The sequence below is a fragment of the Chiloscyllium plagiosum genome, unplaced genomic scaffold, assembly GCF_037043375.1.
Source record: "Chiloscyllium plagiosum isolate Xiang-an unplaced genomic scaffold, Cpla_swu_hap1 HiC_scaffold_1, whole genome shotgun sequence".
Lineage (NCBI taxonomy): Eukaryota > Metazoa > Chordata > Chondrichthyes > Orectolobiformes > Hemiscylliidae > Chiloscyllium > Chiloscyllium plagiosum.
The window spans coordinates 51,901,184-51,913,920 of NW_028270139.1; the positions used below are offsets into that span (position 1 = coordinate 51,901,184).

Genomic DNA, 12,737 nt, shown 5'->3' on the forward strand with positions numbered 1-12,737 from the left:
GGATGTGAAAAGTGTGGGGGAGTTGTATTACTGATTAAGGCAAATGTCACAGCTGTACTAAGAGAGGACACCTTGAAGGACTCAACTAGTGAGGCCATATGGGGAGAAATTAATAATAAGAAAGATGCAATCTCTGTGGTGAGGTTATACTATTGACCAACAATCAACAGGAGATAGAGGAACAGGGAATGTAAGCAGAGTAGAAAGATATAAACACAACAGAGTTATTGTGATGGGGTGATTTTAACTTCACTAAGGATCCCTCTTAGTGGCAGGCACTTAGATGGGACAGAATTTGTTTGGTGCATCGAAGTGGGTTTCTTGAAACAATATATGGATAGTCCAACTAAGCAAGGGCCATATTAGATCTTGTATTGAGGAATATGCCTGGCCAAGTGATCAAAGTTACAATGGGGGAGTACTTTGGGAACAGATATCATAATCCTGTAAATTTTAAGGTAGTATGGATAAAGATACGATTGGATCTCAGGTGAAAGAGCAAAATTTGGGGAAGGGTAATTTCAACAGCATTAGCCAAGAACTGGGGGAGGCCATGACCCAACAGTATTATCACTAGACTGTAAATCAAGAGATCCAAATAATGCTTGGGAAACTCAAGTTCAAATCCCACCAGGACAGATGGTACAATTTGAATTCAATAAAAAACAATTTGGAATAAGAGCCTAATAGTGATCATGAATCCATTGTCGATTGTCAGGGGAAAAAGAAAATCTGATTCACTAATGTCCTTTAGGGAAGGAAATTGCCATCCTTCTCTGATCTGGCCTATATGTAACTCCAGACCGACAGCAATGTGGTTGACTCTTATCTGCCTAGCCAGTGACATCCTCATCTCGTGAATGAATTCTTAAAAACTGGAGAAATTAAACCGAGGCTGCTGTTTGAGGGTAAATCCACTTCTGACATGTGAATACTTTTAAAAGCTAGTTGAAAAGAACTCAGGACTGGCTTGTTCCCATAAGGATGAAACATAAGGATGACAAGATTTAGTAACCTTGGATAATAAGAGCTATTAATAGGTTTGTCTAAAAGGAAAAGGAAGCCCATGTAAGGTTTCGGAATCTGAAACCAAAAAAGGCTCTTTAGCCATATAAAGGAAGTAGAAAATAATTTAGACAAGTAATTGAGGGCTCGAGAGGAGAATTGGCAAGTACGAGAATCCTCAGGGCATTTTATACATATATTGGAACAAGAGTGTGGCTATGAAAAGGATTGATCCACTCAAGGACAAAGGAGGGAATTTATGCATGGATCCCAAGGAAGTGGAAGAGGTCTTTAACAGTTGGTTCACCAAGGAGAAGGTCATGGATGATGGTAGGATTAGGGAGGGTGTGTTGATATTCTGAAGCATGTCAGTATTAAGAAGGAGGTGGTGTTGGCTGTCTTGAAAAGCATTAAGGGTCTGATGGGATCTATCTAAGGATACTGAAGATGGCAAGGGAGGAGGTAGCTGGGGCCTTGACAGAGATCTTTGTATCCTCTTTAGCTTCAAGTGAGGTCCCAGAAAACAGAAGAATTTTGTTCCTTTGTTCAAGAAGGGCAGGAAATTATAGGTCGGTGAGTCTGACATCAGTGATAGGGAAATTATCGGAGGATATTCTTCGGAGCAGGGCTTTCTTGCATTTGAAGAAGAATGGATTTATTAGGGATAGTCAGCATGGCTTTATTGGGTGGAGGACATGTCTCACAAATGATTGAGGTTTTGAGGAATAATGAAAATGATAGATAAGGATAGAACAGTGGATGTGGTTTTACTTTAAAAAATTGACAAGGTCCCTCAATGTAGGCTGGCCCAGAAAATTAAGTCACATGAAATCCACTGTGAGTGGGTGATTTGAACTGATAATTGGCTTAGTCATCGAAGACCCAAGGTCATTGTGGAGCGATGTTTCCTGACTGGAGTTCCATGACTAGTGGTGTTCCACAGGAATCAATGCTGCTGTCTCTGTCTCTATATATATGTGTGTGTGTGTGTGTGTGTGTGTGTGTGTGTGTGTGTGTGTGTGTGTGTATGGTTTGGCAGAAATATAAACTGTCTGATTAGCAAGTTTGCAGACACAAAAATTAGTGGAGTTGGTGGATAGTGAGGGAGATTGCCAAAGGAGACAGAAGGATGTAGATCACTTGAAAAGTTGGGTGGAGAAATGGCAGGTGAATTTTCATCTGGGAATGTATAAGGTGATACATTTTAGGATGGCAAATGCAGGAGAAAAGTATACAGTAAATAGCAGGATCCTTAGGAGCATTAATATACAGAGAGATCCTGAAGTAAAAGTCCATAGCTCCCTGAAAGTGGCAACACAAGTGGGTAAGGTGGTAAAGAAGGCAAACAGCGTACTTGCTTTCATTCATCAGGGAACTGAGTATTAAAGTTGGCAAGCCATATTGCAGCTGGGTAAAACTTCTGTTAGGCCACATTTGGAGTATTGTGTGCAGCTCTGGTTGTCACACAACAGGAAGGATGCGGAGGCTTTGAAGTGCGTGAACAAGATGTTCACCAGGATATTGCATAGATTGGAGTGTACTAGCTATAGGAGAGTTGGACAAACTTGAATGATTTTTGTTAGAGCTTCAGAGACTGATAGAAGTATATAAAATTTATGAGAGGCATGGATAGGCTGGACAGTCGGAGTCTTTTTTCCAGAATGGAAATGTCAAATATTAGGGGACAAAGGTCTAAGGTGAGAGGGGAACAGTTTATAGGAGACATGGCCAGGATAGCTTTTTTTACGCAGAGGGTGATAGTTGCCTGGAACATTTTGCCAGGAGAGGTGGTAGAAGCAGAGATGATAGCAGTATTTAAGAGACAATTAGACACACGAACAGGCAGAGAATAGAGGGAGAGTTGATAAAGTGTGCAGCTTGGAAAAGCACAACAGGTCATCAGAGGAGCAAGAGAGTCAATATTTTGGGTTGGGACCGTTCATCAGAATAGACCATGCGCAGGCAAATGGGATTAGTTTACAATAGCAACATGGTTAGCTCAGACATGGTGGGCTGAAGGGTATATGCTGTTCTATGCTCTATCTTCCAACTCTGTTAATTGGTTTTCACAAGTTCACAAATCAAGCTGAGAACATCAGAGAAAACATTGAAAAGCACAATTTCTGTAACAGTAAAATGTGGAAATAATAATTCTTCAGCAACTTGAGACCAGAGAGATTCTTCTGTGTGCTTTGCAATACTCTGTGTTGCACCTGGCAACAACTGAAGCCAAAGCTTCTGCCAGTTGCAAAAGCAATGATACATTATATACACATAAGGATCAAAATATAACACTGGCTAAGACTCATTTTCACTTTTTTGAAGCAATTACAGATTATCTGAAATTACTTCTTTGTGGGGATTCACAATCAATTTGAGAATAGAGCATCCTTACTTTTAATCAAGTTAACTATGAACTCTATTGACTTGTGAACTGTTGGTTTGATGCAAAACATGAAACATCTTGTGTTAAAATTGAGCTGCTCTCAATTACTAGATAAGTCATAGTAATAAGGTATAAACATGGCTTGCTGTTTTTACGAAGGAACTACTGAGAAGCAATAAGACCAAACTCCCCAGCGAGTTCACCACCTCAGCCATGCTGCTGAAGGATGGACATGGACATGTTGATTGGAATGTGAAGCTTTCCACCAAGAAGAAAGAAGACACCAAATGCAAAGGATTGCTAAATTCATTCAAACAATAGATTTCATGCCACAATATATGAGCTAACAACAATTAATTACAGTCACAAAACAGCTACAAGAATTTATGCTCTTCCTTTTTGAAAGGGTGCTTAAAAATGTAAACATTTAAAATAAAAACTTTTTAAAAATTGAAAATGTTCTTCTTCAATGGTTCAGCAGGTAAAACTTAGTACTGATTCTTGTACAAGATTTTGTGTTTTATTTGCTCATGAAGTGTGGATGCCAATGCTAACATTTGTTGCTAATTGCTTGAGAGGTGGGAGTGAGCTATTTTCTTCAAAGTGGAGATACAGGAGTAAGGCAACATTCCTTTGCTCAAAAGAGCAATCAGTTTGGATAGAGATGAAAAACAGGAAATGTGAGAAGGTACTTATGGAACTAGTTTATAGGTTCCATATTCATCATACAGGAAAAAATAAATAAGACATATAAAAAAGGCATCAGAATAATCATGGATGATTTTAATCTGCATGTAGATTAAGCAAATCAGATTAGACTCCATTACTAAAATGGTTATAGCAAGATATTTGGAAATCATAATAGGATCAGGCAAAGTCAGCATGATTTTGTGAAAGGGAATCAGATTGACCTAATTTATTTGTGTTATTTAAGCAAGTAAGAAGTTGGGTGGGGGGAAAACCAAACCTGTAATTTGATGCACTTGGATTTTCAATCGGTGTTTGATGAGATGCTAGAGCAAAGATTACTACACAATGTACATACTCATAGTGTTTGACTAACATGCCACCATAGATAAAGGATTGGTTAGCTAACAAGAAGACAACAGGGAGGATTGGTTGTGTTCACATTGTCAAGCTATAATTAATGTTGTGGCACAAGCATCGGTGCTGGGGCCTCAAGTATTTACAATCAATATCAAATATTCAGAAAAAAAAACGGTTTAATTATGGAGTTAAATTTGTCAATGACACCAACATAGGTAGGATTATAAAGAAGGTAAAGAGACTAGAAAGGGATATGGGTAGGTTAAATAGGAGCAGAATTAGGCTATTCAGCCCATCGAGTCTGCTCCACCATTTGATCATGGCTGATATGTTTCTAAATGCCATTCTCCTACCTTCTCCCCATAGTCCTTGATCCCCTCGCAAATCAAAAACCTAGTTATATCTGTCATTAGGACACTTAATGTCTTGGTCTCCACCACCTTCTGCGGCAATGAGTTCATAGATTCATCACCCTCTGGTTGAAGAAATTCCTCCTCCTCTCAGTTTTAAAGGGTCATCCCTTCACTCTGAAGTTGTGCCCTCAGGTCCTAGTAGCACCATCTTCTCCATAACCACTGTACTCAGGCATCTCAGTATCTTGCAAGTTTCAATCAGATCCTCACACATCCTTCTAAACTCCATCGAGTACAGACTCAGGGTACTCAAACATTCCTCATATGACAAGCCCTTCACTCACAGGGTCATTCTGCTAAATCTCCTCTGGACTCTCTCCAATGCCAGCACATCTTTTCTAAGATACAGGGCCCAAAACTACTCAAAATATTTCAAATGCAATCTGACCAGAGCCTTATACAGCCGCAGCAGCATATCTCTGATCTGGTATTTGAAATGAATGCTAACATTGCATTTGCCTTCCTAACTGCCAACTGACCCTTCAGAAAATCTTTAAATATTACTCCTAAGTCTCTTTATGTTTCAGATTTCCAAGCCTTTCCCCATTTAGAAAATAGTTTATGTTCCTAATCTTGCAACAAAAGGCATAACCTCATACTTTCCCACATTGTATTGCATCTGTCATTTCTTTGCTCACTCACCTAATCTGTCCAAATCCTTCTGCAATCTCCCTCCTTCCTCAACACTACCTGTCCCTCTACCTATCTTTGGATCATCTGCAAACTTAGCAGCAATGACCTCAGTTTCTTTGTCCCGATAGTTAAAGTATAGCACAAGTAGTTGTGGTTCCAACACTGACCCCTGTGGAACTCCACTAGTCACCAACTGCCATCCTGAAAAAGACCCCTTTGTTCCCACTCTCTGCCTTCTATCAGTCAGCTAATCCTCCATCCATGCCAGTACCTTACCCCTAACACCGTAGGATCTTATCTTATTTAGTTACCTGCTGTGCAGTACCTTTTCGAAGGCCTACTGGAAATCCAAATATATTAATTCCACCTGGTCTCCTTTGTCTAACTTACTCATTACCTCCTCAAAGAATTCTAACAGATTTGTCAGACATGACCTTCCCTTAACAAAACTGCTGACTTAGCTCTACTTTATCATGCATATCGGTAATCTCATTCTCGGTACAATGCAAGGAAATGTGAATTTATTCAGGAAAAACAATAAAAAAGTAAATTATTTAAATGGAGAGAAATTGAAAAATGTTAGTATGCACATACAGCAAGTATATTGGGAGGCAAATAGAGTAGTGTTGTTTATTAGGAGAAAGTAAGGACTAGTGAGTCAGAGTCGAAAAGTGTGGTGTTGGAAAAGCACAGCAGGTTAGGCAGCATCCCAGGAGCAGGAGAGTCAACGTCTCTTGCATAGCCCTTCATCAGGAATGTGGGTGGGTGGGAGGGGCTGAGAGATAAATAGGAGGGAGGGGGTGGCGGGAAGGAAGACGATAGGTAGATGCAGGTAAGTGGTGATTGGGATAGATCAGTGGGAAGGGTGAAGTGGATAGGTGGGAGAACCACATCTGAGCCTATTCTTTAATTGGCTAACATTTTCATGTACATTTTACTGCAAGGAATTTTGAATAATTAGGAGGGGACAGAAATTATGATTTATTTTCTTCTTGGAGGTGTAGTAGACAGAGAAGAAGGTTACCTCAGATTACAACAGGATCTTGATCAGATGAGCCAATGGGCTGAGAAGTGGCAGATGGAGTTTAATTCAGATAAAGGTGAGGTGCTGCATTTTGCAAAGGCAAATCAGGGCAGGACTTGCACATTTAATGGTAAGGTCTTGCTGAAGAAAGATACCTTGGAATGCAGGTTCATAGTTCCTTGAAAGTATGGTCACAGGTAGATAGGATAGTGAAGAAGGTGTTTGGTATGCTTTCCTTTATTGGTCGGAGTATTGAGTACAAGAGTTGAGAGGTCACATTGCGGCTGTACAGGATATTGGTTTTGTAATATTATGTGCAATTCTAATCTCCCCACTGTTGGAATGATGTTGTGAAACTTGAAAGGGTTCAGAAAAGATTTACAAGCATATTGCCAGAGTTGGATGGTTTGCATCGAAGGGTGAGGCTGAATAGGCTAGCGCTGATTTCCCAGGAGCATCGGAGGCTGAGGGGTGACCTTATAGATGATTATAAAATCATGAGGGCAGGGTTTGGGTAAATAGACAAGGTCTTCTTCCTGGGGTGGGAGAGTCCAAAACTAGAGGGCATAGGTTTAGGATGAGAGGGGAAAGATATAAAAGGGACCTAAGGGGCAACTTTTTCATGAAGAGGGTGGTGCGTATATAGAATGAGCTACCAGAGGAAGTGGTGGAGGCTGGTACAGTTACAGCATTTAAAAGGTATCTGGATGAATATATGAATAAGAAGGGTTTGGAGGGATATGAGAGGATATTTAAAGGGATTTCAAGTGCTGACAAATGGGATTGGATTAGGTTAGGATATTTGGTTGTCATGGATGAGTTGGACTGAAGGGTCTGTTTCCGTGTTGTACATCTGTATGACTCTATGACTCAGGCATTGAACTCAGGTTAGTTTGTGAGCTGCTGTTGGCTCTCCTCAAGCTGAAATTCTTCACAAAGACATTGTTTTGATGGACATTTTTGATTGAATATATGTTGAACGAACCAATTCACAAGATCTGTCATAGATGTATCTGCAATTTAACATGTCATTTATATACATAAAATTGACTGAAATTTGCTTGTGAAATCCCTTAATTTATGTTGATTCCTGTTTTAGGGTTTTGAGATCAGCTGAGATAGTATTTTACATTTGTTTCATTTGATTCATGAATAGTAGAAGTTTTTCTATTTTAAAAATTCTTGTTACTCCATTCTTCTAGCAAATAACTGGGATTTCCAGTAATTTTTAAAGTTACTATCTCCACTGAGCTTGTAACATGTTATTTAAATTGAACTAACAGTATGTTAATACCATTTCATGCACACAGATAGACAAAGTCTTTTCCCTGGGGTGGGGGAGTCCAGAACTAGAGGGCATAGGTTTAGGGTGAGAGGGGAAAGATATAAAAGAGACCTAAGGGGCAAGTTTTTCACGCAGAGGGTGGTACGTGTATGGAATGAATTGCCAGAGGAATTGGTGGAGGCTGGTACAATTGCAACATTTAAAAGGCATCTGGATGGGTATATGAATAGGAAGGGTTTGGAGGGATATGGGCTGGGTGTTGGCAGGTGGGACTAGATTAGGTTGGGATATCTGGTCGGTATGGACGGGTTGGACCAAAAGGCCTGTTTCCATGCTGTACATCTCTATGGCAATCCCTCACATCTTAGTGTTATGCTATTGAAAATTATGGCTCTAATTTTCAATAGCAAAACACTAAGATGTGAGGGATTGCCAACTGATGAAGCATGCTGCTCTTCAGACCAAGTCACTGTAGTATCCAAACTTCAGTTTCTTCTACAGAAATCAATAGGTGGCACAGTGGTTAGCACTGCTGCCTCACAGCGCCAGAGACCCGGGTTCAATTCTTGCCTTGGGCAACTGGCTGTGTGGAGTTTGCACATTCTCCCTGTGTCTACGTGGGTTTCCTCTGGGAGCTCTGCTTTCCTCCCACAGTCTAAAAGATGTGCAGGTTAGGTGAATAGGCTAAACTGCCAGTAGTGTTAGGTGAAAGGACAAATGCAGGGGATGGGTCTTGGTGGGTTGTTCTTCAGAGGGTCAGTGTGGACTTGTTGGGCTGAAGGGCCTGTTTCCACACTGTAAGTAATCTAATCAATATTCATTTTCATGTTTGATTCATTTGCATGTTGGTAAGCTGATTCAAATATCTAGATGAGTTGTTTCGTTTCTCTTTAAAAAAAAGCACAAGCAAATAGCAACTGTGATCTCAGATGAATCACTGAATAGGAATAGGAGAACATATGAAATTTCAAAATGTGATCCAGTACCGCTGAGATGCAATAAACAGATGGACAATCTAATGACTTGTTAATTAAAAGAAACAAGCCACCAGTGCCTCTCTCTACTCATTAGAGTTGATGCAAAAAAGTCAAGTTGAATCAAAGCCAGGACACAAAGCATGTATAAATGCTTTCCCTGTTTCGTGATACAAGAATAAGTTTCTTTAATTATCTCATAAACTTAGAGATCTGCAACCAATAACATCACATGAGCCGATGCATTCATTAATCTGTGTTACCAACTCACATTAAAGCTGTCTGGTAATAAAGAACCCCGGAACATTGGTAAGTGATGGACATGAAAGCAGATGTAGTATTATGAGAGCATAGAATCTGAGGAAATAGGAATAAGAGTAGGCCATTTGGTACTTCAAACCTACTCTTCCATTCAATGCAAATTATCCTCATCTCACTTTCTCTCCATGCCCTTTGATCCTTTACTAAAAGAGCTATATCTATCTATTGAAAACATTCAATATTTTGGACTCAACTGCTTTCTAATGTAGAGAATTCACAGGCTTACTACACAGTTAAAAATCACACAACACCGGGTTATAGTCCAACTGGTTTAAATGGAAGCACTAGCTTTCGGAGCACTGCTCCTTCATCAGCTGCAGCGCTCCGAAAGGTAGTGCTTCTAATTAAACCCGGTGGACTATAACCTGGTGTTATGTGATTTTTAACTTTGTACACCACAGTCCAACACTGGAATCTCCAAATCATGCTTACTACACAGTAAGTGAAGGAATTTCTCCTCATCTCCATCTGAAACAGCTTCCCCAGTATCATTGTCATCCCGGTTCTGGATTCCCATTTATTGGGAACATCCTTCCTGCATTTACCATGTCTAGTCCATTTAGAAGTTTATAGGTTTCTATGAGAATACCCCATCACACGTCTAAACTCCCAGTGAATATAGTCTGAATTTCTAGTGACACATTGGTCCTGCCGTCACAGGAATCAGTCTCGTAAATTTTTGTTGCACCCCTTCCATAGCCAGAACATCCTCCCTCAGATGAGGAGACCTAAACTGCACTCAATATTGCATATGTGGTCTCACCAAGGCTCTATATAATTACAGCTTCATGTCTTTGCTCCTGTTCTCAAATCCTCTCATTATGTAGATCAACATATAATTTGCCTTCTTCACCACGTGCATACTTAATTTCCAGTGACTGTTGTACAAGGACACCCAGGCCTCATTGCACTTCCTCCTTTCCTAATTTATCTCCATTCAGCTAATAATCTGCCTTCCTGTTTTTGCTACCAAATTGGACAGCCTCACGTTGATCCACATTATTCTGCAACTGCCATGAATTTGTCCACTCACACACCCTGTCTAAATCACACTAAAGCATTCCTGCATCCTCCTCATAGCTTACCACCTCACCTGCTTTGTGTCATCTGCAAACTTGGAGATATTACATATACAGTATTTTCCTTATCTAAATCATTAATAGGTATTGTAAATAGCTGGGGTCCAAGCACTGATACCCATTTACCTCACACTAGTCACACCCTGCAACTCTTGTTATTCCCGGTCTTTGTTTCCTGTCTGCTCACCACTTCATATGCCCCAGTTCCATGCAGTTTACCTTTAATGCTAATCTCTTAGGTGGGACATGATCAAAGCCTTCTGCAAGTCCAAATAAATCTCACCCATTGGCTCCCCCTCATCAACTCTATTTACCACATCCTCAAAATATTCTAGTAAATTTATCAAGCGTGATTTCCTTTTTGTAAATCCATGCTAACTCTTGTCTGTCTCTGTCACTGTTTTTCAAGTATTCTGCTATTATATCTTGTGTCATAGACTAGCATTTCTCGCACTACTGATACCAGGCCGACTAGTCTATAATTCTTGGTTTTCTCTCTGCATCCCTTTTTATAATAGAGGGATTACATTAGCTATTCTCCAATCTGCAGGAATTATTCAAAACTATATAGAATTTTGAAAAATGACCACAAATGCATCCACTATACCTAAGGCACTCCTTATATACTCTGGGATATAAATTACTGAGCTCTGGGGATCTAGTGGCTTTCAATCTCACCCAATTCCCTTATGTTGTTTCCCTACTAAGGCTAATTTCCTTAAGTCCCTCCCTCTCATTATACTCTGTTTCCCCAATATTTTTGGACATCATTTGTTTTGTCCATTGTGAATTCAAAACCAAAATATGCATTTAATTGGTCTCCCATTTAACTTCCCCTGTTTGTGACTGTAAGAGACCTACATTTGACTTCACTAATCTTTTTCTCTTCTCATACTATATACACAGTTAAAGCATTTGCACTCTTTTTTAAATTGCACACTAATTCTAATTATGTTGTCTTTATTATAAATGATTAATGCTAAATTGCTATTGCCAGTGAAAGACTGTCAATGATGAATATTTTGCATAACACCTAACTAGCAGATAGTAGAGATGAAGTCAGGGGAATTTGAACAGTAAAGCAATTACTTTAAGTTCAACAGCTAGTTTATCTATTGCTTTTCTATCGAATAAGGGTTATTTGTTTTTATTGGTTGATTGTACAAATAGTATGAAGAAACACTTTATTTTAGCATTTGATTTCTGACAGCATGGATTATATGCTAGTTTTTGAGTTGCCAAATTAACAAGCATTACATTGAATACATTGTTAAAGATAAAAGTTATTTTATAACAATGAGCAAATTTGTTATTGATGTTAAGAGAAAATTACAAATTTATATTTATAAATAGTGTACAATCTATGTTAACATTGTTAATCAGTATTCAGAAGGATGGAGGGGGCGGAGGGAATCTAATTGAAACATACAGTATAATGAATGGCCTGGATAGAGTGGATGTTGGGAAGATGTTTCCATTGGTTGGAGAGACTAGAACCCACAGGCACAGCCTTTGTGTAAAGGGAAGACCTTATAGAAAGAAATAAGGAGAAATGTCATCAGCCAGAGAGTGGTGAATCTATGAAATTCATTGCCACAGAAAGCTGTGGAGGCCAGGTCATTGTGTATATTTAAGACTGAGGTGGATAGGTTCTTGAGTATCAAGGGGATCAAGGGTTAAGGGGAGAAAGCAGGAAAATGGGGTTGAGAAATTTATCAGCCATGATTGAATGGCGGAGCAGACTTGATGGGCTGACTGACCTAATATCTGCTCCTGTGTTTCAGGTCTTATGGTCTAAGCACTGGTAATGAAATAAACTTTTCCAATAAATGATTCCAAATTAATACTAACTTCTTTTAATAACCTCTCAAAAGTCAATACTTCACTGATTTCTAGCAAAATTCTGCCCAGACTGTTTGAAATACTGAAAAGGTTTGTTCTCATTTTCACCTCTCCCATACACTAGATATATGTTACAGAAAATATTCCCTTGTGTATTCATTGCCAACCTTATAATGACTTTTGTGGAAGACTTATATTTAACTCAAAATGTTAATACTGTTTCTCTCACAGATGTAATTATTGTATATTAATAATTCATTTTAAGTCGGGAAATCTTAGCCTCATATATAAAAACTTGACAAACAATTATTCAAGTTAGCAAGCTGACTTTTTAAAAATTAAATGTGCGTTACTTATTTATAATATGCTATTAGAATTGATTAGGTTTATGGAAAACCTACAATAACTTAAATTTATGCGTGTTTTGTTGAAGGAAAATATCCAAAAAGTGCCTCAAAAGATCACAAACCTTATCACAACCAAAAATTGACACCAGTCCAGAGAAGGAAATATTATGATCAGTAATCCAAAACTGAAATAGATTTCAAGGGTGCTTTTATAAGAGTAACTCAAAGACTAAGAATTTAAATTCTATTATGTATGCTGTGGCACTCAACTCCAAAAATCTAGTAATTTATCAAGAGACTATAAATGAGAGATATGAAAGCTGCTAACCTATTGTAAAACTCTAACTGGTTCCCATACACTGCTCTAATTTACTTAGTTTG

At 38.9% G+C, this 12,737-nt stretch overlaps 1 protein-coding gene across 6 annotated transcripts in view; it reads right to left on the bottom strand.

The window, feature by feature from the left end:
• The window catches only part of kcnip4a (potassium voltage-gated channel interacting protein 4a), a 1,154,042-nt gene that overhangs the window by 333,849 nt on the left and 807,456 nt on the right, over positions 1-12,737 (bottom strand). The gene's annotated exons all lie outside the window — the stretch shown is intronic.